The following is a 26537-nucleotide window of genomic DNA, read 5'->3' as shown; positions in this document are numbered from 1 at the left end:
TAAATTAAAATAAAGCAACGAATTTTTTATGCTATCATCTATTTCCATTTCTTATTTTTATCGTTATTATTTAAGATGGTTAGAGATCGTTTCATGCAGGGGCGTCATTTGGGGAGGGCTGGGTTTGGAACAGTTGCCCCCCCCCCCCATAGATTTGAACGTGAATATCCACGTTGTTTAATTTATTGTTGCGTAGGGGTGGGTAGAGGATCCGAATGAAAGGCCAAAATCGCTTCACAGCATTTTTTGGGTGATTAAGGAGTTTCACACACCACCAGTGCTCCTTCCAGAATGATCTGATTTGGCCTAAGTACCAGCTTATAAAGGGCAGGTCGCTCAATGCATCTTCTTCGACATGTTTGTTTACTTATTGTTTCATCACGTATGGTGGCACGGTCTCAGGCACGCACCGTCTCATGCTCGTCCGGATTCTGGGAAATAGCGGAGATGCTACTCGGCCCAATCCGGGGGTCTCCATTGTTCCCCTCGAATGCACTTTAAACGGAGGGAGATAATCCTCGGATCCAATTTAAACGGCGGCTCTTTTTTTGCCTGCGCTACAATATTATTATGAATTTGAATTAAAATACTAAACCAACAAAAATATACTATTGAAATTCTTTAGAACACTGTCAAAAAAATGAAAAAAAAATGTTAACTCCCGAATATATTTTGTTTTGTTGTTTGTCTTGCTTTGAAAGATATGTGTAAAACTCGTTTATCCTTTAAAATTATTTTACTATTAATTTTATTGATAAAAATATATAAATAAAAAAATTATTAAAAGAAAAAGTTAAAATTCATATACACTCATCTTCTTAATATAATACACCTCCCCCCCTAGAAAGTCATTCCTTACAGGTCAAAAATTTTGTCCCCCCCCCCCCCCTGGGAAAAGCTGAAACGACGCCTCTGGTGTCATATATGATGGCGCACCTCATTCCACAGAGATAATGCGCGTGCTAGGATCATGTACTGAACATGGTTTATGCGCATCTTTTCCATGGAGTGGGGGTAGGCCTTCATGAATGACGACTTCTGTTTTGAATTCATCACTAAATAAAATACGGATGTACATACATATATAATATATTCGTATGATAATAATATTCACAGGTATTGTACAGCAGTGGCCATAACACATAGCGCAATTGCTCGCCGGATTATTACACTTTTGTTGTACAACAAGCCACCGAGCAGCAAAAAAGCTGCCAACCTTGAAAGTGTGACGTCACCGGAGCTGATGCTGCACTCGTGTCTTCCTCGAGCCAGAACCACACTTGTCCGAGCGACAACAATTTGCAACAACAGCACCCACACACAGATCATCAAATTTGCATCGCTGCAAAAACACAACTAAATCTCCTTTGTGATTAAGAGCGGAATTGGCTCATTTCTAAAATTAGGCTTATTGTTGCTATACTTGTATACATATGTGTATGCACGTTAGTTAGAGGAGTGTCCGACCACACCCAGCGGGTACAATTATGGTTAATTTTTAACCAAATTTTTTCCGAGAGCGTGCGAAATTTGGCGAAACCGGTTGTTCATGTGTATGTACATATGTAGTTGTTTGTTATGCAACTTCCCGCTCGATGACAGTGAGGAGTGTATTACTTGGTCGACCATGAAGTGAGGACGCGCATTGCTACGTGAAAACATCAGGTCCTCGCAAGTGCAATGATCCCAGAAGATGGTCGTGAGATCATGCCAAATAGTCAAGAACTGACATTCGAATTCGAAGCGATGGAACTGGATTTGTGAATTCAACAGTGCTCACTGAAAGTGTCCAGCGTTGTGGGGGAAAACGCCGAGTGTGGAGCTACATAGGTTTGAAGGAAGTCATGAAACTTCACACAATAAGTTTTCTTGACAGGTATAGCACAGAAGAAACAATACCAATAAGTTTCTAACAATGTTTCAAAACTATAAGAAGACCAATAACAATCAAATTTGCACCAGGGATGCGAGGAAAGCATGTGTAGGTACATCACAAGAAGATAGTGAAGTCTGAAACTCTTGGGTCACATTCCTACAAATACATATTTAAGACTTGCATACACCTGGAATCCTGGAACAGAAATAGCACCTTGGCTACAGCATTTCAATTGGATAAAATTGCTTTTGGGATTTCTGTGTCATACTCCTGTTGATATCTACGACACTTTAAGACATCTAGAATACTATCTGTACATAGAAGCCTACAGCAAAAACGACATCCTATCTACAGCATCTCAATCGACAAAAATGACGCCTGGAATTCATAGATCACACTCTTTTGGATATCTTGGAATCAACTAGATGTGCTATCTCAGCTAAATCATCTCAATTGAGATTCTTTGGTCACACTACTACATACATATGTATCGTAGGATACAATTGACATCCCAGCAACCGCTTCCTTACTGAACTCTTCAATATCTTTTGCCAACAGCGATGTGCGTAAACATTTTTACACGACCCAAGAGTACTCAGTGGACTTTAATGAGCACTTGAGACGCCCGGATCTCTTGGTGCTTAAAATTATCTAACCACCAGCAAATATAGCACATGTGAATGAGTATAGAAAAAAGCACGGCTGGATTTGCTGAGATCCATAGAATAATTGAAAGAATCCGAAGATCAATTAGTATCAGTTAAGGTAAAACAACACTGTTAAGCTTTTTACCGTGAAATCTTTTGGAGTGGAAGTGCAGCAAAGCTACCACAGATCACAGAGCACGACCCATATTTGCAGAGCAACTATCTCGCCAGCAGACAAGATATTGTCGCAAACACTTAACGGTAATAAACGAGCGGTACAAACCCGCCGACTAAAACGCTCAAAGCCAAATCATCATACGTGATCTCTGTCTGTCTTGTGTGGGTATGTATATTTGAATAAGTAAGCAAGCAATTTATTTTTTACGCCAATAAACGCTCAAAAGTCGGTCAAAACTACATACAAAAAAAAGGAAAGAAATGGACGAAGACTCATCTGATGAGTATGCGAGATTTGGACACAGTGAAAAAGGTTGAGTTGGGTCGATTTCATCAGATATACATATGTATAAAATGAAGATAGGGAAATGCAAACGAGCCAATTTGTAGCAGGTCATGTGTAGTCAAGGTCGCGGATGTTTTTGTTTTGTTGTGGCCATCGAAAGTTGCAAAACAAAAAAAAAACTAAATAATACAAAAAAGGAGGAGGAATCTCATATGAAACTGTGCAAAGCAGAGTGCGTGATTTTTGATTAAATTAATAAATAATTCATGGCACGCATGCGCATAACAAATAGAGTGGTTTCGCTTTTAAAATTGCATCGCATGTTATCCTCGTCGTCCACAATGGTGAACAGTTGCGTCACAAATTGATTCAGAGCGAGATAAGGTTAAATAATGAGCACTGAGAGTGTTAATTTTTGAATTAGAGCTGTCATAGTAAAAAAAAACAAGCAAAACGTCCGCCAACTTTATGTAATAGTGTACCAGAAAAATATTACACAGACAATGTGATTCAGTTTTCTGTAAGTTCTGATCAACCGAGTCACATCCTATATATTTAGTTTGCATTTGTAAGTAGAGAAATGTAAGAAGTGGCTATTGCCGTATGGCTATCGCCATAATTAATTATTTTCCGCCACAGTTTTGTTTAGTGTATGATGTTCGACACATGTCTGATAAACATTTGTTCATATTACTCACAAGATGGGTTAAAAGTTGCATAATGCACACCAAACACAATTGTGGTGGAAACTAATTAAGTATGGCGATAGCCATACCGCAATCTTACAACAGTATAACGCCTAAAGTCACTTATATTATTATTACATATCTCTGTTTGTAGGCATATTGTATGTTTTTGAAAATAGCATTGTGATAAATCAGTATTTTGATCAGATCTATCTTTTTGAACTGCAGTTTAAAATTATGCTTATAGGCTGTATCAATTTGATTCACAAATACTACATACATACATACAGATTATCGCAGTTTTGTAATGCAAACAAGATCAACAAGAGTTTAAAGTGTTTAAAAGAATAAAAACACGGAAATTGATGCGTGAGGAAATTCCGGGTGTCAAGAGCCGTAGGGGGTCAACCGGGTGTGCTATATATAAATACGAGTACACTATCCCGACTTGATACAAAAACGGGAAGATTTTTACGGTACGCCACTGGTAGATAGATACTTGGATCAATATATCGTATTCCTTTGTTCGCAGAGTACAGTAAAGCTAACAAAAATGGAAAAAAACAGGCTGTAAATTATACATCACGATGTTTTGCCATACAAACTACTTATACATAAATGCATGGTGTGTCACTTATCGTCGATTAAAAATGTGCATTGTCACACCTCCTTACAGATATCGTAAGTTAGTATTACTGATGCAATTGAATTAAATACGCAATTATCACTCACATCTAGAGGTCACAAGCTGCATATTTTAATAATTTAAGAAATTTTTAGTTAAATTATATTTTTTTATTTAATTTTTTTTCTTATAGTTCAAATCCAAATCAACATGGTTAGAAATGTCTATGAAAAAAATCCTTTCAGAAGTACTGATTGAAAATCTTTAAAATCTGACATATGTACCTATCCATACTAAATATTTGATTAAAAAATCATTTAAGTTAGAATATTTAAAAATAATGCAAATCGTCTGCGGAAGACTGAAGAAAAAACATCGATTGAACAAATTCAAGTCTGACAACTTTTTTGCAAATGTTTTTTTTTTTCATACGTTAATTGCCGACGATAATAATTACATGCTTTGCAAAAGCAATCATAGCAAATTTAATTAAACCAATTTGTATATTGTATTTCTCAAGTGGAATTGACACCAATCAGACCTAGTAAGACAACAGTTACATCAACAGTCACAAAATGATAAATTGATCGTTTGTTGAGTGGTGGCCGTCTCGATGACTGTATTTCAGATTTGATCTCATTGCTCATTTTCGTCTAACGTACCGAACGGTTCAAATAGTTGACCCATCGATCCGAGTCGTGCGCGTTTACCACCTGGTGGTATATAATAATAATGACCAGCAAGGTCAGTTTTCTCTTTCAAAGCATTCACTTCCGCGGCTCGACCGTTTATGGTCAGAGGAAATGGGGGAGGTGGGGGCGAAGAACACCACTAATTAAAAAGCCCAGCGAATGGCCGACGAAGATATACCGTTGGCGCCATGGCCGCAAATTATCACCGGAGAAAACGCGAAGAACGGGGAAGAAGTGTCGCCATTTTGGAATCGTTTCCATAATGATTCGATTAAATTATACTGTCATTACTGTATTATATGTATGATGGAGTATTGACTGCCTATCAACAAAAATGTGGTCAGCTACTTCATTTTCTTCATATGTTCCTGAAGATTTTTAGGTTGTAATATTTTAGGTTATATTGTTTTTTATACTTTTTTTTTAGAATTTGATTGAAACTTTCAAAAAGTAAGTTAAAAAGCTATAAATAGATGAACATGATGAAAGAAGAAATGAGAAGAAAGTATGAAAGAGTAAAAAAAGGAATAGCAAAAAGCGAAAAGGGAAGTAAAGTAAAAGTGAGCGGAACATTATTTAGCAAAAACAATGTATAATTACGTTCTAATCTCAACTTGAAAACCAAAATTAAAGACGGGCTCCACCCAGGTAACATTCATAAAACAAAATTCTTAATAATAAATATTAACTAATCAATATGAGTCTTCTTCCTCTAAATATAAAAAAAATATACACACGTTGCCTATGGTTACCGGAAAGATAGACTAAATTGCACTGAATAGCAGTTTCAAGAAGTCCTAATTTTCAAAGGTGCTCAAAAAGAACTTACGCAATATAATTTAAAAAATTCAGCACCCTCGGATAACATACAACTACCCCTTGACGCTTTTTTGTCGAATTCTATTGCGTTAGTTCTTCTTGAGCATCTTTGAAAGTTTGTAGAAAGTACAACTATCTCGAGTGCATTTTTCCGATCATGTAGAGTAACTAAGTAAACAATACATCCCAATAGAAGTGAGTCCAGAAAACAATTTATTATATAACAAATGGCAAACGGAAAATTTCGCACATGGCATCCTCGCATACGACAATTTTTGCTATGAAAATCGTGAATGCGGAATATCTGGCACTGGAATTCTCGTTAGTGTGATAGTTCACGTGCATGCCTCTCGGTGAGTGGAATTTTTGAGTGATAGATATTCCATGATCGAAGTTTAAGTGACGTGTGCAAAATCTCCATGTGCGAAATAATCACTAAAACATCACAAATGCTCTAAAGCTTTGTTTCTCAATCTTCAAAACACTGAGAATAGGATAAATATGTTACAGACCAGTAATGCAAGAGAAAAACTATGGGTGAACGTGAAAAAGTCGAAAATGTTCGTTTACCATGCATATGAAAAACGGTTAGTATATATATCAGTGACGTGCGGTAAAACTCTCTCTACCCCCGAGGTACATCCTTACTTAATTTGCGCGAGCAGGATTCAAGAGGAACAAGAGGAACATGCTTTTCCTCCCGTATCCTACGCGCGCACATTAAACAAGGCTGTATGACAAAAAGAGAGATAATTTCACCGCGTGCCACTCATATATATTATATATACATAGTACCGTTTACCATGCACCCTGTTTTTTTGATCTTTCGACTTAAGATCTTTCGATTTTCGATCTTTGCCTTCCAATATTTGCTTTTTCGACCTTTTCACTTTAGGTAGACCCAAAAACTATATATGCATGTAGTAGAAGCTGGATTACCCGGAATTGTTCTAGTGTTTGCCCGGAATTGTTCACGTTAATGTATTTTCAATAAATGTATTTTTCACGGACCGGTGCCGGTTGGGAATCACTGCTCTAAAGTTTAAATGTGAATAGATCAAACGTGCATTAAAAAAGTCACAACAAAATGAAGACAAAGATAGAACGCTCTTCACTCGCAAAACTTTTTCACATCACGTGTGAAAATTAGCCGGTAGTTTACGACAACGTGCGAGCGAGCGGTGAGAAAGAGAAAAAAAGTTGCGGTAACAATCGGTGACCAAATAATGGTAAGAAAATGAAATTAGCCGGTGAAGAATTTCTAGCCAAGTCCCGCTTGTCATCGATTAGCATGCTAAACTGGTCGAAAATGGCCAAAACGAATCACAACTGTATTTTAATACGGCGAGAACCAGTCGGAGCGGAGGCAAATTTACGGCCATGACCAAACGAGCCCTTGAACACATATTCAGTGAAATCAGCAGGCAGCCGCTTGCTGGAAATGACACTTTTGATTTTCAAAACCTTACGCAATTTTTTAATATCGAAAATTTCACTGTGCGTGCTTTCTATTTTCACACACACACACGCACACACGCACACATCCTTCTTCGATTATGTATTAAATGCAAATTAGATAGTTGTGTGTGAGGTATACTATACATGTCGTTGTTTTTTAGTTATGGAATCTAATACGTGTTAAATAATGTTTGTTTTGATATCAACATACATAGATTATACAAAACTTAACCTGAAAATAACAAACATATCCTTACTTCAAAACACATCCAAGATAACATAACCTGGAAATTTTAATTAGTATTACATGAATCTAACCTAACATGAAAAACACAAAATCCAGTTTTACATACACGAATACTGGTTCAGCGATCGCTCCCAAGAACATCGGTTACACCGAAAATTAAACACATGGTTACTTAAAGTGCTACACACATTTTTTACAAATGTTTTGTTAGTTTCATTAGATGTCAGTTCCCGGATCTTAATTTGAAACACTACCAAACTTAACCGACATTCAGGATTTTACAGTTAGATCGACGTGATGACATGTCACACACAACTTCATATGATACATGCTTGATCAGAAACAATAAACTGGGTGTTCATTTCATTTGCAATATTAAATATATGTAAACTATTCAGCGTGAATACTATTGAACCTAACCTAAAAAATGACTCACGCATTCTACATATATAATTTAGATGCACAGAAAAAATACTTTACACTTTAAAAATGTAAATTAACCAAAACTAACCTACTATAATGCATATTTTGAAAACTAACCAATCTAGCTTGAATTTCAATAAAATTTTCCATTAAAAATATCTAACCTAACCGAATTTAAAGTAGTTTGTTGCTCAGCTCGATAAATAGCAATCATAACCTAACGTAATGAATTATGAAAAGCTTTTCAGAAGTAAGATAGATATAAAAATCTCTCACCTTCAGGAATATATAGCTCCAAACGTAAGAACGAATTAAAAAGATTCCAAAAACACAACCTAACCTAACCTAAACACATTTTAAGGACAGAAGTATAAGCACACGATTACAGAACGGATAACCCAATGATTAGACACATGAAAGACATTCTTCATCGTTTCGAGAGTGAAAGACTATAATACATACTTTTGAAAAGTAGCATATCTAGCTTGAATTTCAATAAAATTTTCCATTCAAAATATTATATCTAACCTACCAAAATTTAAAGTAGTTTGTTGCTCAGCCCGAGAAATAGCAATCATAACCTAACGTAATTAATTATGAAAAGCTTTTCAGAAGTAAGATATATATAAAAAGCATTCATCTTCAATAAAATATAGCCCCAAACGTAAGAACGAAATAAAAAGATTCCAAACACAACCTTACCTAACCTAAAAACATTTTAAGGACAGAAGTATAAGCACACTATTACAGAACGGATAACCCAATGATTAGACACATAAAAGACTTTCTTCGTCGTTTCAAGAGTGGAAGATTAATCAGATGAAAATCAGTATTACTTAACAGTATTACAGTCAGTTTTAATACGGCACACTTGCTTAAAAATGACCAAAATATCAGGCAGCACTTCCGAAACGTAATAATAATGGCTGCTATCGCTCCGTTCATCAATTTTTGTCGGAAATCCATTATTTGTAAATGGCCGTACGTGTCGTTATGGTAAAATTAGAATTCCGGACACAATCTAATGTATTATTTATCTCTAACGCACAGGTCGATTAATGAAATTTTTACAAAATACTAGATATATTCAATTGTTGTTTTTTTTCGAGAATATTAATTTGCTTCGATAGAGCGTATTGAGAGTCACTGCGTTGGAACTGTAAACGAAATCACATCACAACATCCAATGGAATCATTAGTTCATAGAAAGTTTCCGTAATAGAAGTTACAGAAAGAGAGAGCGACCGGTGTGAAGGATGCAAGCGGCGATAGAAGGCGACAAAGCGAGATGGATGTATGAGGTCACGTTGCGACAGAAAGAGAGCACACGATAACGGGTGGGTTCAAAACCAACGGACTTTGAGTGCGACACACTATGATGACTATTACCACATCACACACATTTGAGAGTTCAAAATCAATGACTCTTTTATAGTACATTTGTATGGACTATGTACCGTACCGTGGGTACCACGAGTATACCAAATTTTATGGTGCTCACTTGGAAACTGTGGCTTTTCATAGCGAACACACATATGCCAAAAATTATGTTTGATAGCTAGACTCCGGATCCAAAGCGCGCCGTTTATTGTTCAATTGTTGTAAATGCTTTGTTAAAGGTTCGCCGAAAGCTTTTTTTGCACTCTAGCTTTATAAATAGAGCCAAATCGCTCCGATTCCTGGAAAAAGCACGCTCTCTATCAGTAGTCTATTGATAACATATGTGCAATAGCATAAGGGCGAAATCACAAACATATAGAAAAAATGTCGGGTTTGTGGGATGCGTACGTGGTATAGTCAGAGAAATGTAATAATAACACTGTTCGACACGAAAAATGGTTCAGAAACGAGATATGACTTTTATTATAGATCTATGCCAAGTGAACACGAATCTGGTAATAAAAAATGTTGATTGGCTCGAGATTCTGAGATATATGTGTTTTTTAAATCGCGCGATTTTTCTATATCTTGGTGTTGTTCGGTCGATGTCTCAAAATCTGTCAACTTTCTGTTCAAAATGAATATTGGAATCTATAGTCGGGTATTTTATCTTTCATTTGTAGTACTTTTCAGCTTTCAAATCTCTATAAGTAGTCGTCCAGTTCAAATCAATAGTCAAAAGTACGTATTTTCACTTGGGATTTTTTCCCTCTGTTAATACTATTTTATATTGAGTATTTTCTATTGAAACATGTTTATTGGGATAGTGTTCTAGCCACACTATTTGCCCATCTTGCGAGTAATATAAACAAACAGAGAAGTTTTTATCGGACATACGTCGAGCACCAAGCATCAAATACGACTGATGCTAAAATTATTTACGATTGTCTGTGGACAATCATCACTTGACAACAATATGACCCCTAAAGCCACTTCTATTAATAAAATAGCATTTCTCTGGGTATAGCCCTTTGAAAAGGATACATTCGACCGTTCGTCGTTGAAATTATATGGTAGTATTAATATTTGCTTGACAGTGATCTATAACAAAACGACCCTTCGCACCATTTTCGGTAAAATTCGGTCCGAGGGGTCGTTCGTCAAAACGGTCCGAAGGGTCGTTTTATTATAGATGAGGTCGTTTTTTTATATATAGAGGTAGGACCGGAAGCGTGCTTTTTCCAGGAAACAGGGCAAACTACTAGAGAGCATAAAAAAAGGTTCATCAAATGAAAAAAGCACGGCGAACAATGAACAATAAACTGCGCAAAGTTGGTCCGCTCTTTAGATTTATATAGAGCTTCCCTATGAGAAGACAGGGATGGATTAGTTTCGTGAAATGGTTTCAGCATTTCAACTGTATTGACGTTGATTATCTACCGTTAAATGTGTTAACCCTTTAAATGCTGACCAACGCCGATCGGCGTTTTGCCAACAAGTCCACGGGCCTGGAAAAATCCGATAGGCGTTGTATTTTGAGGATGTAAAAAGTAAACAAGAATACTACCCGCTAAGCCTTACCAGGTAGCATTGAAAGAAATGCATTGAACATGGGTCGTGTAATCCGTGTCAATGTTTATAAAGACTGGTTTACGCCGGAATTTCTGAATTTGTAACCATAGCAGAATTTCCCGATGGAAATCCCTAGCCGCCGAGTATTTTAGATTGTGGCCTGGCATTTAGATTGTGAGCATTACATTTTAACAACAATGGAGAAGATGGAACTAGTTTTGGAAAAATACATTAATTAATAGACTTCTTTTGTGTATTTTATATTGTTGCAAGATATATTAGAGAGTCTAAACACACCTTTACAAAACTCGAAATCCTCGGCGGTAGTTATCTAGGGTTTGTTTGGGTTCGCTACAATTTTGGCGAAATTTTCAGCATTGCGGGCTTTCAACAGAAAAGACGTCAGCACTCAAAGAAGTTTTACAAAGCATGTTCATAATAACCTATTTTTATCACAGCAGTGACTTTTTTCATCACTTTTGGGCATAGCTGACAGTTTCTCATTGATAGCTCTATAAATATGTATGTATATAGAAGCAGCCGGAACGTTTCCTTATCTAACAAACTGGTTACACCTCATCCGAGATATGTCAGATGGAACGAAAGCAATGTCGACAGTAATTCCGAACGACGCTGATCTTCTAATTGCTCGACAGGTGGAAGAAATGCACGACATACAGAAACAGGAAAGATGAAAATAGAAGTCGATCAAGTCAAGTCGAAAACCCATGTTTCGCTCGAGATTGTGAAGAGTTGAGGTATGTAAGCACGGCAAAGGTATACACATTTTACAGCACAATTTACAGCGGGTGATTGCCCCGAGTTGACTTCAACCAGTTTATATCTGACGGAAAGTATACACATACATATGGACGTACATTGCCGTATCTACCCATTATATACTGCATTGGGTATAAATATTTTCCCTTGGCAACGTGCAATTCGTTTTGCCAATATGTATGTAAATGGAGTGTTAAGAAAAGGCGAGACTTCGATGACGATGATTTTCATCTGTAACACATTCGGCTCGCTTGCGTCGATCGATTCCGGTAAATTTTGAACGGAAAAAATCCGGACCGGTTACCGGTTGTTATGAAACTTTTGCTCTACTAAATAATGTTGAGCTGGCGATGGATTCGTCGACTGCTTTTTGCATAGGATTATGACTTTGATAAATCATAACAGACAGTTAGAATTAAAATCATAACTTTTATAGTTAAGCTGGTTTTAATAGGTCTCAAAATCAGAATCAATATCACTGTTCGACACGAAAAATGGTTCGAAATCAGAAACGATCGACTTGGAGTCACAAATATCCAAGTCTAACCAGCAGTAATCTCTCGGTGCTAAACATAAACCCAACCACCGAGCCGTACTGCTGACTATGTAGTATGTTGACACATTTAGCTTGCCAGTAGGGAAAAATGAGCGATTTCTATTGGTTAACTAAGATATTATATTCATAGCCATAGCCAGCAGCATCGCTCGGTGGTTGGGCTTTTGCCTAACACCCAGAGGCGCCGAGTTCGATCCCATGAGTTGACCTCGATTGAAAAGAATTTATTCTGAGTATATCTGTAATGCTGCTGGTCAGACTTGAATATTTCAGTCGATCACTTCCTATCGTTTGCTAGAGTTTGCTGATTTCATTGTTGAAACGGTTTCTGCATTCAATTGTTTAAAAACCTTCCTACCTACTATGTCACCACTTTAAAATTTATGTACAATTCATAGATGTCTCATTAATTTCGAGTTTTCAGTGTCTCGTAATTCAGCGACTTATGTAATTAAAATGCTGCATTGTTTATACTTGTCCAGGAAGGCGCATTGGGGTTTACATGTTAGGCCTTCATGGTATATACATATGTATATAATCAAATAAAAAAATAAAATAAAAATAAGTCTGAAACATGAGCAGTAGATATGCGGGATGAAGCAGTGAAAAAAAGCACAAGCAAGAGTGGATAAAAATATAGAAGATCTAATTCACAACTTCATAAAAACATAAAGGGATCTGGACCAGACAAAAGTAGAAGTGATATCGTTGATCTTACATAGCTGAATGAAGGACTTGTCGACTTATTTTCAGATACAATTCAAGCATTTCTTTACCCATCTAGTATACTACTCACTTTGCTATGGCAACAACCTACATAGTTTACACTTCGTAACACTAACTTCCGATCCCTTTTCATTACTCGAAGCATACATGTATTCTATCTCTTCGTAACTATAACATATTATCTTATGTAGTTATGTTTATTTTACTATAAATCTGCTAACCACTACTACTACCACCTCTCCGAATCTTCTCATCTACCTGAAGGCCATTGCGAGGTCCATTCCATTTATATCAGATGACTCCGTCAGTTATTGCCCTTGGGCAAATGCTCAGTTTGCCCCCCCCCCCCCCCTTCAACTGTTTCTCTTTCAATTTATTTTCCTTATTCCAAGCATTCTACCTCCGTATATAACGCACCCCTTTCTATTGTACTCTGGATTGATGTCTACTGGTAACCACTCCACTCACTAGCTTACTTATTCCTCTTCTTCAACTCCCTCATCCAATATTGGGTCAAAGCCCTAAATCTAGTTAAGGTTCTTCCAAGAGAACTATCGGAACCCACTTTAATCCTAAAAATGTACCCCAGATAACTTTCTGACCCCAGCTGTTCCTATTTCAATCTCGTCGCTTTTATTACAAGCATAGATTTTATCATCATCAGACATCACTACACTATTCTGTGTCAATTCAAACAGGTTCACCAAGTCCATGCCGTATGAACTGACACACCCGCCGTGGGTTCCTCGTTGTCTTTCAGCAATGCAGTGCTTCTTGGAAACTCTTTCTGCGTTTGATCATAGCATGACCTACGCGTATGATAATTTCATACAATTAACAAATTGTACGTTCCGGACGATGTAGAGTGGAAACTCGTCCATCACGCATGGAAGAGTTGCACGTTGCATTTGGAATAATATTATACAGGCTCAAGGTCGAACGAGTTATGGATAAATATGCACACGCATGCATTTTCAACTATTTGGACGAACTACCAATTTATGAAAAGCTTTCCACATGACGAGTTCTCGTTTTCATCAGTTGATCCACCGGAGCAGTGCCGTAACTGTTTCTGTTTCCAACTGTTCCGTTGCCGTTTTAACTTTCTTTTTTTCCTACCAGCGAGCGTTTGCTTTGTGTGCTACGTGACCCTGGCAACACTGTCGTGACCTACCTAAACCAAGTTTCTTTCTAAAAACAACACTAATCATATCAATCATAAACCCTACGTTGCCTCGGAACAATTAGCGGACATCAATAGCTCAAATCTCTAAAGAGAATGTACATACATACGTACCAATGGCAAATTGTTGGTTACTGATACGCAAACTTAAAACATTTTTTTTATAATTTATAGCATCTTGGATTAAACATATTTATTACCGATCTTCAATACAGCGTAACTTCGAATAATATAAATAGTTTTGAACTAATATACGTACATATGTATAAGTAGAGCTCATTCTCGCCAAACACTATTTGTTTCACTTCACACGATTTCCCATAAGCAGATTCATTTACACGGTTGTTTCATATATTAATTAAAATTTCTATCGTACACATGGTCAAAGCCGTCTGTTTTTATAGTAAAAAAACACGAATAATTGAGTGCAAATGTTTCTCAATAAAAAAATTTCGGCAACAGCGCATTGTATAGCAAAGCAATAATAAACACAAAACCAAAACAAAAAATGTAATATGTATATACATACATACATATGTAGGATCTGGTTGAATTCTTAAAATAAATAATAATATAACAGCCAAGTCAACAGTTAACAATTGAAATTATCAACTATTAACTGCTCTAGTTGGTTGCAACCCCCGTAACCGAGTAAGCGGTGCAGCGAATGAAAAGAGATATGACAAATGTCAATGGTACTGTAGCGTATGCTAAAAGGAGCCGCCGTTATAATTGGTTTCGAGGATTATCTCCAGGCTTAAGTGCAAGTCGGCTAAACAGTGAGAGACCCCCAAATGCACTTAGCGGCGATAGCGGCACTCGGTCCCATTCCCGTGGAGTTCTTAGACCTGACAACGCCAAAGCGTGGAACTGCACATCCGAGTACATGACTAAACAATGGGGAAGTAACCGGACGTCGAAGACGCCCTGAGCGACCTGTCCTTTATAAGGAGGTACTTAGACCATATCAAGACATTCTGGACGGAGCACTGCCAGTGCGTGTATCTCCTTAATCATCAATAAATGCTGTGAAACGACTTTGGCCTTTTACTTGGATCTTCCACCCACCTCTACGCAACAGTACCATTCAGTGAATTTGAGAAACGGAGGCCTCGAGGAATGGGAGAATTAAAATATGCCACAGTTTTTGCCAGAGGAATATGAAATAGGAGACGATGGCGGGTCCAGATCAAACTCTCCGGATCATGAAGGCCAGAATAGACTGACATGAGATAAAACCTCTAAATACAGAAAACAAAAACTTGACGAGGGCAACATTCCTCCTGTGTTCAAGAGAAGTGTATCCGACCATACCCATGACAAATCCTGAATGAAATAAATATGGATAAAACCCATATTGCTCCTTATAAAGAAGCCGGAGAAATCGTATTTGGATAAGCACATACATACAAGATTTTATTTATTTATAGTTTTGGACTACTGTGGCATTACAGGAAGAACCTAATGCGCCACATGACAAGATGACAACTTAACCATTCCTCAATCCATGCATGCCAACCCAATCGTTCATACATGTATTATTCTAGGTAGGAAAACTAAATCCCACATATTAACATACAAAACGCTAAACTTGCAACTTGTAATGCAAATTCAAGTGGTGGGTTGAAAGGGGGAAGTTTTAAACGATTCTTTGATTTCTTAAATGCAAAGTCTTTTATCTACATATGTACATATGTAGTTAATAGTCATTGTGCTTAGTCCACTACACGTATCGACTATATATTATGAAGTGAACTTAATTTACACGGCGCCTCGCGCAAATGGAAGCATGCTCGAAAGTGCACACATAATGGCCGCTTTGTGCATACATTTTACTCACATTCACCGCAACCTATATTGTAGATATAATTTAATATATGTGGAGGAAGAGAGTTGTGCACATTGTCTCCGACGAAACAATAATACGACGTATTATGCATTTATAAATATTTACAGAATGAATAATCAATTGTCTAAAAGAATTTCTTGCAGAGTAATGCGGAAAATTTGCATAGACGGTAAAAAAAAAACCAAAACGAAATTATTTTATGCGCAAATATAAAAGATGGGCTTTGGGTACAAAAAAATATTATTTGCACAATATTATTACAGAGTCTTTGATTAGTGTATTGTCGGAGTGAGAGCGATGCAAAATAACGGTTTCGTGACTTTAACAGCGCACTAGCATTTGCATGATTTTTTTTTTCAGTGTGAATTTACATACATTTTTCAGCAAAAAATCGCGATCGTATGAGAGAATGTGTCATGCAATTTTTATGCTTAATAATGATAACTGAATAATTCTTCGATAACGTGTTAAGCCGGGAAGGTTAATTAACATATCCTGGATACACATTCTTGGAAATATGTACGTTTGAGTATTCAAAGCTGCTGCGTTAGTGACTTTGATAGCCAACACAGGCCTGTTCCTAGAGCTGTCAATTTAACGGACTCAATAAATCAGCTGATTGTCAACCGCATATATATGTACGTACATTTGTACCTTAAAAACCACACCTGCATTGAAAGTACTAATAAATATATATTATTTTATATAACCAGCAGAATAGACTAGTGATTAGCATACAATGCATTGAACAGAGTGGTCACGGGTTCAAATCCCACTGGTTTCTGCTGGCCATACCTTGGATTTGTGACTCCAGGTCGATCGTTTCCTATCAATGTTTACCAATTTATCTGATTTTCATTAAAACGGTTCCAACAAATTGGGAACCATACCCATTTTCTCGCAAATCTCGAGTTTTCCGCAATCTCGAATTGTATAAAATGCTGTAAATTTACAAAATTAACCATAGATGTCTCTGTGGGTGTCAATAGATTGATCAAATGTACAATGTTTCAGATCAGGAAGGCGCATTGGGGTTACCTTTTAGGCCTTCCTGGTATAGATTAAAAATAAATAAATAAATATTATCGACTACAGTACAATTAGTCGGAAGTTTGAGTATAATTTCACATTTGTAACCGTTTAAAATATCAATGTGAAAACTCACTATCGATCAAATTCAAACAAAGGACTACATATCATCGTTGTAGCGTCAAACATCGATGGCGTCATTAACTGTCGTGTCGCGTTGCGTCACGTCACTATGCACGCGGCCTTTCTTATCAAAGCTCCATTGTTTGGTTTTTATTGGATATTTTTTACTTATACATAATAGTGATGAATTTATTTGAATTTAAATCTATTTGCATTGCGTAAATGAGGTAACATTTATTAGATAGTTTTTCCTTCTTCTATAAGCGTCTCTAAATACATAAGTAGCTCGATGAAAATTCATCGCTTTCTGTCGTATCAGGCTCGTCTATACATATACATATACTTGGCCAGCAGTATGGCTCGGTGGTTGCGTTTATGTTTAGCACCGAGAGGTTACCGGGTTCGATTCCGTGCTAATCTTTAATGCTGCTGGTCAGACTAGGATATTTGTGACTCGAAGTCAATCATTTCCTATCAGAGTTTGCCAATTTATCTAATTTCAGGGTTTGGTGCAAACGATCGAAAAGCGCCAGACAGATTGAACCACAGATTAACTGGATGGCTGCTTTAAACGCAATTCTCGACTTCACGAATGAAAAATTGCACATAAGATGACGAGTAACCTTTCGATGTGCACAGATGCAATTATTAAAATGATAATAATTAAAATTGAGTTGGATCTTTCTGGCGAGTTTTTAATAATTTAATAAGGAAAAATTCGGAACTAAAGTATCAGAAGCACAGAACGTATACAGGTAGGTATGTCGGGACTTCTGGTAGATTTCGCTTAGTGTAAGTGCGAGCAGTGCGCACGCATAAGGTACACGTGTCGTTAATCTGTGGTTCAGTCTGTCTGGCGCTTTTCGATTGTTTGCACCGCATCGCTAATTTCATTGTTGAAACGGTTCCTCCATCAAATTGACAAAAACCATCCTACCCGCTATGTCACAAATATCTGAATTTGATTTATGTACAATATCCTGAGATTCCTATTAAGTATCCCATTAAGTCTGAATTCATGGATGTCTCTAAGGATTAATTAATTGTTAATGTTGTGTTCTTCAGCCATTCAAAAAAAAAACCTAATTGAGAAATCACCAATTCTCTCCGTAAACTTTGATCATGAGTATGGCAAAGTACTCAATCTGTCATAGCGAGAGGGGGGCGAAAAGGGAAAAAACGATCAGAACAGTGTGGACGATAAACGTCATCGTGAACGAAGATGCAGTATTTTCAATTGTAGTGTACAAAATATAGAGTGAAAAAAGAAAAAGTTACAGGCGTTTATACAATAATAATCTGACATAGCGAGGGGGTGGCGAAAAGGGAAAAAAACGATCGGAATAGTGTGGATAAATCCAGCAATGTGGACAATAGACGTCCGACAATAAACTATTGCGATTATTTTTCACCATCGTAATGGCGGACGTCATTTCCACTTATATTGATGACCGAACCGAGCAAAATGGCAAAGTTTGAAAACGATCGGATAAGAACCCAAACTTCGTCACACGACAAAATCGATTCCGAACTAAGAAGAGTAAAAATATAGCGATTTATGTTGCATAATGCTGCAATATTTGTAATTAATTGTCTAGGAAGGGGCATTGGGGTTTACCTACTAGGCCTTCCTGGCATATACATATATACATATGTAGAAATAAATATATGTTTGCCCCATTGTTCGATTAAAGTCGGTCGTTTCATATCGCGTCACCCCAATATGCACGTAGTCTAATTTGGTCCAAATATAACCGTTCCGACAGGCAGTCCAATCACCAAAGGCCAAGATAACCAACCATAATTTCGCATAGAGTAATCATGGAATTTCCCAATGAGACAAATCGCATTCGTACAATTGCACACGTACTTGACATTCCTCTTTTTAAATATACCTCTCGTACAATTGTGGGTAATTTTTAATGACGGATAAAATCATAAGCAAACACGGTCATTACTGTGTACCGCGATTACCTCGTTTTTGAAGTGAGTCCGTACATAAACATGGTAGTTTATTATTATTAGCGAGTCGAGTGTGCAAAACTCACCGGTCTGGTGTCTCTCCTCTCGGTGCGAAGGTCCAGCAGGGGTCGTCTAAGGGGAGGTGAGTGAAGGACGCGCACCACCGACCCGGTTGGCCGCCTCTGTCTCACTGTTCAACCAAATAATAAACTTTAATTGAAATTGCAAGAATAAACACGGACGGCCAGCCGTACGAAACCGGTTGGCCGACAATTCAAAACAACAACAAAAAAAAAAGAACGGGTTCAACTTTGGCCGAATTTCGCGAGCTTACGACCAAACGTCGAACTGTCGTCGAAGATTTTCAAACGTTATCAGATTATGTCAATTCAAAATTTGCACCACACAAGCATATACTTTTAAATAAAGTACTGATATTTATATAACTCAATTGTATTTTATTTAGAGCAATTAAATAACCCCGATAATACGAAATTTAATTTAATTTAAACTTATCAAAGCAATTTTTTTATTATGTAGGTAAAAATGTTAATCTGAGCAAAGATTTTGGTAGTCAAATGTATATCTGTGTACATAGTGATTTTATCTCACAACGGCGTATTTTATTTCACAATTCGCACTAGTAAAAAGAAGCATATTTCCCCCTCTCGTTTTTTTTTTCCAATTTCACCATACACAAACTTATTTGTTTCTTAAAACATTCTCAATAGAATTAACATAATAAAATACACTTCTGGGGGATAAAATTGATTTCATTAAACGAACATTAAAAACTATATGTATGAAGTAAATGATTATTTGGACTCGGCAACTGATTGACCTTTGAAAGTTCAGCCATTTTCGGGCGTTTCTCTCGTGCTAAATTCACCATAGTAAAATGTATAGAGGTATCTAATATATAATTTGGAAAGAGACTTTGCATATATGTATGTATGCATATATTTATGTATGTAAAGACGAAAAATTCGATTTTTTTTCGATTCATAGGCGCCGATTCGATTTTTTTTGATTCAAAGGATTCGCAGCCACCGAGGATGCAGCCGCCGGGGGCGCAGACGCCGGATTCTGGTATACATATAATTTCGAAAGAGACAGTATATACATATGTTTTTTTGTTCGTGACAGTCAATTTAATAAAAAAAACAAATCAGTATTCAAATAAACTTATATAAAATAAAACTATTCAAATAAATGTTTACTATTAGATTAGTCATGTTTAAGCGGTTTATATTACAAATACGGAGCGAAGCTGGGTAAAACCACTAGTATTTTATATAATCTAAATATAAAATATTCAATATCACTGAACTAAAAAGTTATGAATGTATGAAAACGAATTATTTGCGAATACATATAATGTATAGTAAATAAACTCCAATCTAATATTAATTAACATATTTTGTTCAACTGACAATAGAAACAGCCAAAGCTTTTGGACCGGATGAAGTCGAATATATTGATATGTGTTAGTTATCGTATATTTGTAAATATGTTTGAAATAAATTTTATTATTCCTTTCATTAAAAAGCCCATAATTAAACCAAGTGTCAATTGTATATTTTATCTGCGTCTGACGTAGCCTATTTGCATGCGATAGACAAAAAAGATAGCGCTTTATTAACTATTTCACATATGAAATTATATGCAATTCAATTATTTACGTAAAAAATGGTATTCAAAAATGTATGTTAGCGTACCTATTAGTTCATAATGATGCTAAATAGTTTTTTCCATAAATCTTAATGCAATAAATGAGCTAAAACTGTTTTTACAGTCTGCTTCCAAGGTTACGTGTCGATTGTTGAATTGAACAATGTATAATTTCAAAAGCAGGTTAGCCACTATTAAAGAATTGAACACTTCTCCCTCTTTGGATTAGACGTATTGATAAAATTGCTAAAACAATTGTAAGTTTTCGACTTGGTCCCTTCTTTGCATGTAGACTTTAACCAATTTTATTTACTTACATTTGTATATATGTATATCATACTAATTTTAAAAACATATTAATTATGAATTAAGCTTTAATCGTTAGTGTTTTCATTAAACGTATAAATATAAATTTACGGCAATAGAATATCGTATTATGTTACATGTAAACAGGGGCTACAAGCAAATGTTAGCAAAAGACCCCCCCCCCAGTAGTAGTTTTTATTTATTAAAATTAAGTTGATAATTAGCTCGTATAATTTAAATATTCCTTTTCTTCGCCTTCAAAAGTCGAAAATTCTGCAATTATGTTCATGTTTTTTCAAAGACATTTTAGAAGCTTTTTCATGTTCAATTGAAAATATTGCTAATTCACTGAGTCCGAGTTGGCTTATCTAATTTATTTTATGGTCTTTTATTCATTTTTTTGTTCAGTTCGTTCTACACTAACGACAGTAACCGGCAAAGTGAAATACAAAAAAAGAAGTGTACACTTCAGCGAATTCACTTTCCATAGAATTATATTTTGAAATTTACAAATCCAAAAACTGTTTATTAATAGACACTGTTGCATTAAGCCCACTTCTTAACAAAGTTATAACTTGACTTCCAAGACTTTTATTTAAAAAATGTCTAGTATTTATATTAAAAAACATAAATTCAAAAGGCCCGCATGCACCGCATACCCCTGTAGATATGTTCAAACTGAAATAGTTATCTATTACTTACTTTTTTTTTATGAAATGTGTAATTTGATATGAACTAGTGCATTTTTTTAAAACCTGACGCGAATATGAGTCACTTTGATAAATACATATAGTCAATTGGACACGAGTGTTTTATTTCTTTTTTTTTATTATGAAATATTTAAAAGAAAAATATATAATACACTCAATTTATCGCCAAAAATTTATACAGTATATTATAATACAAAGAAAAATTGAAATATTAAGCAAATTGCATTAAAAAAAAAAACAATAGGGAGGAAAATACGCGATTTCTATTGATCAGTATATATTGACGTTCTGGCCGTAATGAATTGCTTAATTTTAAATTTGTGTATGCTAGATGTTTGTTACAAAGTTTGTTGACAAATAAGTGTCTAGATTTAGAGTTTGCCTACTACAAAGCCTATTGAAATGAAATACATACAAGAGTGGTAGGATGTTTCAGCGCGGTGGCTTAACCAACACAAATACACACACGTTGTGCAAATATCTTCAAAGGAGGAATCACGACACGGTACATACGAATCTTGGTACAGTACCACTCAGAAAAACAACGGGTAAGTGTATACACAAGTATACAAATTTAGAAAGGCGTCGTCGTCGCCACAAATAAGGTACAATCGCAAAAGAAGCTGGTTTGTCGACAAACGCGCGATCGCCGCTTCCACTCTCGGAACGGACTGAAATCATTTTCAAACGATCAACCAGTCCGATGACTTTTACGCCTCTTTTTTACCGTGATTCGTCTCTGGACACGGACGAGGAATCTGCACCACGACTGTCACCAGCCGGCACCGAAGAATGACACAAATGAAGGGGGAAAAAAAACGAGAAAAATACAACAATGAAAACGATGGTAATGATAAATCGCCGAGTCCTTTCTCTTTTGAGCCTTGAGTGTCTGAAATACGAGGATTTTAAGGAGTGGCTCTCCCGAGTGGAGGAGCGTCTCTGTATACTTCTGTCTCAAGTCTTACCTACCGGTTACCGGTTTGTTGTATTAGTGTCTTCCTGTCGCGACAATCCTAGTGGGTAGGCACACAAAGTGGTACGCGGTTGCGACTGTTGCGGTCGAGGGACTTGTGTAATTGAAGGGTTCAGAAGGGGTTGTTGAAGTAATTGAATTATTTTTTTTTTGTTGTAAATGTTACCTCAAAGGTACGTAGGAGGAGGAACCCGGTATACGCGCTAGCTCGTCCACCGATGGACTGGCCAGCTGCTGGCACCAGCTCGCTGGAAAGTGGCTGTCGAGGTGGAGATGGAACAGGACCAGAGGTGTTCAATCCAATTGAACTCCTCGGAAGACGATAGAAACGCTTCATACAACTGTAGAAGTGTCACTCGAAATATTATGTATATACCAGAGAAATGTAATAATAATAGAAAGGCCCTTACGAATAAATAATTGTTTTCAATATTACGCGGTACGTCTCTATAAATACGCTACAATGCACGGAATACAATCGGATCAATTTACTTATAAAAATGTATCCCATGTTGTTTACTGCGTGTTTTTCAATACATTGTGCAATTTTTACCGATGCTTGAGTAATATAAATAAACAGAGAAGTTTTTATCGGACATACGTCAAGCAACAAGCTTCAAATACGACTGATGCTAAAATTATTTAGGATTGTCTGTGGACAATCGTCACTTGACAGCAATATGACGTCTAAAGCCACTTCTATTAATATAATAACATTTCTCTGGTATATACATAGAAGTAACCAGGGCCGCGACTTACATATGTACAAATGTGTGCAACGCATACAGGCAGCCGAAAAAAATGAGAGTAGAAAAAATATATTCCTCACCCCTTTGAGTGCTGACGTCTTTTCTGTTGAAAGCCCGCCACGCTGAAAATTTCGCCAACATTTCCAACTAGAATTATTTAGAAATCCAATAGAAAGCAGGTATATAAATTGAAGGTAATCCAAACAAACCCTAGATAACTACCACCGAGGACTTCAAGTTTTGTAAACGTGTGTTTAGACTCTTATACATCTTGCAACAATATAAAATAAACAAAAGAAGTCTATTAATGAATGTATTTTTCCAAACCTACATAGTTCCATCTTCTTCATTGTTGTTAAAATGTAATGCTCACAATCAAAATGAAAGAAAAATGTTCTAGATGTGGGATTGGGGGTAAAACCACTATATTTTCATGAATGAACTTGAAAACGTTCAGTCTCTCGTGTCGTCTGGTCCTGTTCAAAACTAAACGTTTTGGTTTTCTGTCTTTAACACTATATTTCCCACAAGGTAAGGCACCACTCGCATGCGCTTCATTTTTTCATCATACTCTTGCTTTGTACGGTAATTGAGAGGTCTAATGTTATTTGACGAGCACCAAGTCAATGTCTAAGTCTGCTTATTATATGTAATTTTCTTGCCAAATGCCTACACATGTAGCTAAACTGCTAAAACATATAGTAAACCTTAGGTTAATTTGAAGAGTTTATAAGGATTTACGCACAATGCAAAAATCACCAGTCAAGTCAATGGATTCGCGTGAGGTCTATTCGGGCAAGCCTTGGCTCCCACTACTGAAGTGATATCACACACGTGAACCATCATAAATTACTAACTGTCATAGAAATGGCAAATCTATCTACTAAATAAAGACTAATGCTTATGAAAATCAAAGACATCGACAAATTTCGTAGACTCTCATAGCACTCTATGTAACTTGGATGTAGCTACGTTTTGGAAAGCTGTTTTTTTTCAACTTCCATCCGCTCAAGAAACATTTTCAAATAATTTGGCTAGTTGGTACACATGTACATATATGAAAAACGGTAAATGGATTATTCCGCAAAAAGCGATCTCGCGCAATCTCGATCACGGAACATCTGGCACTCAAGTTCTCGTTAATACAATATTTCGCATGGTTAGCTTTCGATTGATGGAGTTTTTGGATGCCAGATGTTCCGTGATCGAGATTTTACTTACTTGCGCGAGATCGCTTTTTGCCGAATAATCACCGAACCATGAAAAACGTGATCAAAAATGATATGAATTGACAAAGGAAGTGCTCAAATTGCATCCAAGAAGGAATAAAAGTGTACGCTAGAAAAAAGCGTATTCAATACAGAAAATGAAAGTTGCATCACAAGAGACCGGTGAAAATGATGGTTTTTCCATTAACAAATCACCTATCTCGATGATGACACAACTTATCAGCACTTGGACACAATCTGCAAAGAGGAATAGGAGCTGAACTCGATCGAAATTGAGCTCCCCTGTCCACCAACACCGAGATAAGACTCATTGTCGTTCACAGCACACCTGCGCGCGGCCGCAAACAGGTGAAATTGTTCTAACGGTGTGTGCATCCGCAAACCAGGATTCGATTCGGTAACTTCTATACAGTGTTGAACGTGATTTACACCTACTCGCTTCTTGTTACCATGCCTCGTCGACTCGAGACAACAAACACCACCAATATAATAGAAACATACAAAAAAAAAAATTGCACTCCTTTGTTGCGATGCTAAATCTTGCAGCAACATTTTCAAGGCTGAAATTAAACAAGCTCACTATCGGCACCAGTTGATCTTCTAAAAAAAATAAGATCTACTGACAAAGCGTGTGACGTCACATTCTATATCCTTCTTTATTAGTCTTCATTGTAGAGCTATCGATTTAAATCTATAATATATATGTATATGTTACACCGAATCTATGAAATTGTCTATTACAAGCATTCGGCAAGAGAATTGCCGAATGCGTGAAAAATGCAAGCACGTTGCCCAGTTCACGGATTCCGTAAATTCTTTGCCGAATGCGTGAACTGGACAGCGTGTTATATTATAACCAAGTATCAAAGTGACAGCTGAATAAGGATGTTAAATTTACATATTATTATGTATAATATGACTACATACATATGTTTCACTGTTTAAATATTGATCAAAATGTATAAAAATGGCATTAATTTATGTATAAGTCATATGAGATGATCGAAACATATGTATGTAGTCATATTATACATAATAATATGTAAATTAAACATCCTCATTCAGCTGTCACTTTGACACTTGTCCACGCTGTCCAGTTCTAAAAAACAACACCGGTGCGCTGCTGTCTATTTGCCGACTCCATGCTTTGAGCAGACAAATTCTTGCCGAATACACGCATTCGCCAAAGAATTTACGGAATCCGTGAACTGGGCAACATGCTTGCATTTTTGACGCATTCGCCAATTCTCTTGTTGAATGCGTGTAATAGACAATTTCACGGATTCGGTGTAACATATATAAAATTGAATGTCTGTTTGTCTGTCTCGTATAGACTCCTAAGCTGTGAAAAAAACAGTAAGCTTATGTGAAAAAAAAAACCTCTCAATAATAATATTCGTAATTAAGATTTTACATAACGATTGAAGCGCCATTGTGTAGTCAAAGAAATGTGTTCGTTGGTAACCATGTTACCAGTTGGTTTATGACGACAAGGCGTTGAAGAGACGTTAGCTGAGCTCCAACCATCACTTGAAACGGGAACGGGAATTGCATGCCTTATTCAGGCATTGCAACGTATGCTGTCTTCAGCAAGTTTTATATAAAAATATAGTGTAAATATGGGTAATTCATAGGCGCGCGCACGTATTAAAACGCTCCCCGTTCACCTGCGTCGAAATAATGAATGAACGTGTGTGTGTGTCTTTGTGAATACGTGTATGCTCCGCGCATCTGACGCTGACGTTACCCGTTCCAATCAGGTGCGCAATATCAGACGTTCCACACAACCCCCCCCCCCCC

The 26537-nt window shown here is 36.6% G+C and overlaps 2 protein-coding genes across 6 annotated transcripts in view; both read right to left on the bottom strand.

Moving 5' to 3' along the window:
• The window catches only part of ced-6 (PTB domain-containing adapter protein ced-6), a 68098-nt gene extending 45086 nt beyond the window's left edge, over positions 1 to 23012 (bottom strand). Inside the window, exons 1-2 of one of the 5 annotated variants that reach the window (XM_077437225.1) lie at positions 22926 to 23012; positions 19183 to 19286 (exon numbers count right to left, since the gene is read on the bottom strand). The gene's annotated coding sequence lies outside the window, so the exon portion shown is untranslated. Of the gene's footprint in view, positions 1 to 19182; positions 19287 to 22751 lie in introns of all 5 variants that reach the window. The other 4 variants (XM_077437226.1, XM_077437228.1, XM_077437229.1 and 1 more) reach the window with 4 other exon arrangements.
• Positions 1 to 26537, bottom strand: part of LOC143915612 (uncharacterized) — an 854026-nt gene that overhangs the window by 362375 nt on the left and 465114 nt on the right. The window lies entirely within an intron of this gene.

Source organism: Arctopsyche grandis, chromosome 8 (genome assembly GCF_051622035.1).
Source record: "Arctopsyche grandis isolate Sample6627 chromosome 8, ASM5162203v2, whole genome shotgun sequence".
Taxonomy (NCBI): Eukaryota; Metazoa; Arthropoda; class Insecta; order Trichoptera; family Hydropsychidae; genus Arctopsyche; species Arctopsyche grandis.
Note: the sequence above shows the minus strand (reverse complement) of the source record. Positions and strands in the feature narration are given on the sequence as shown.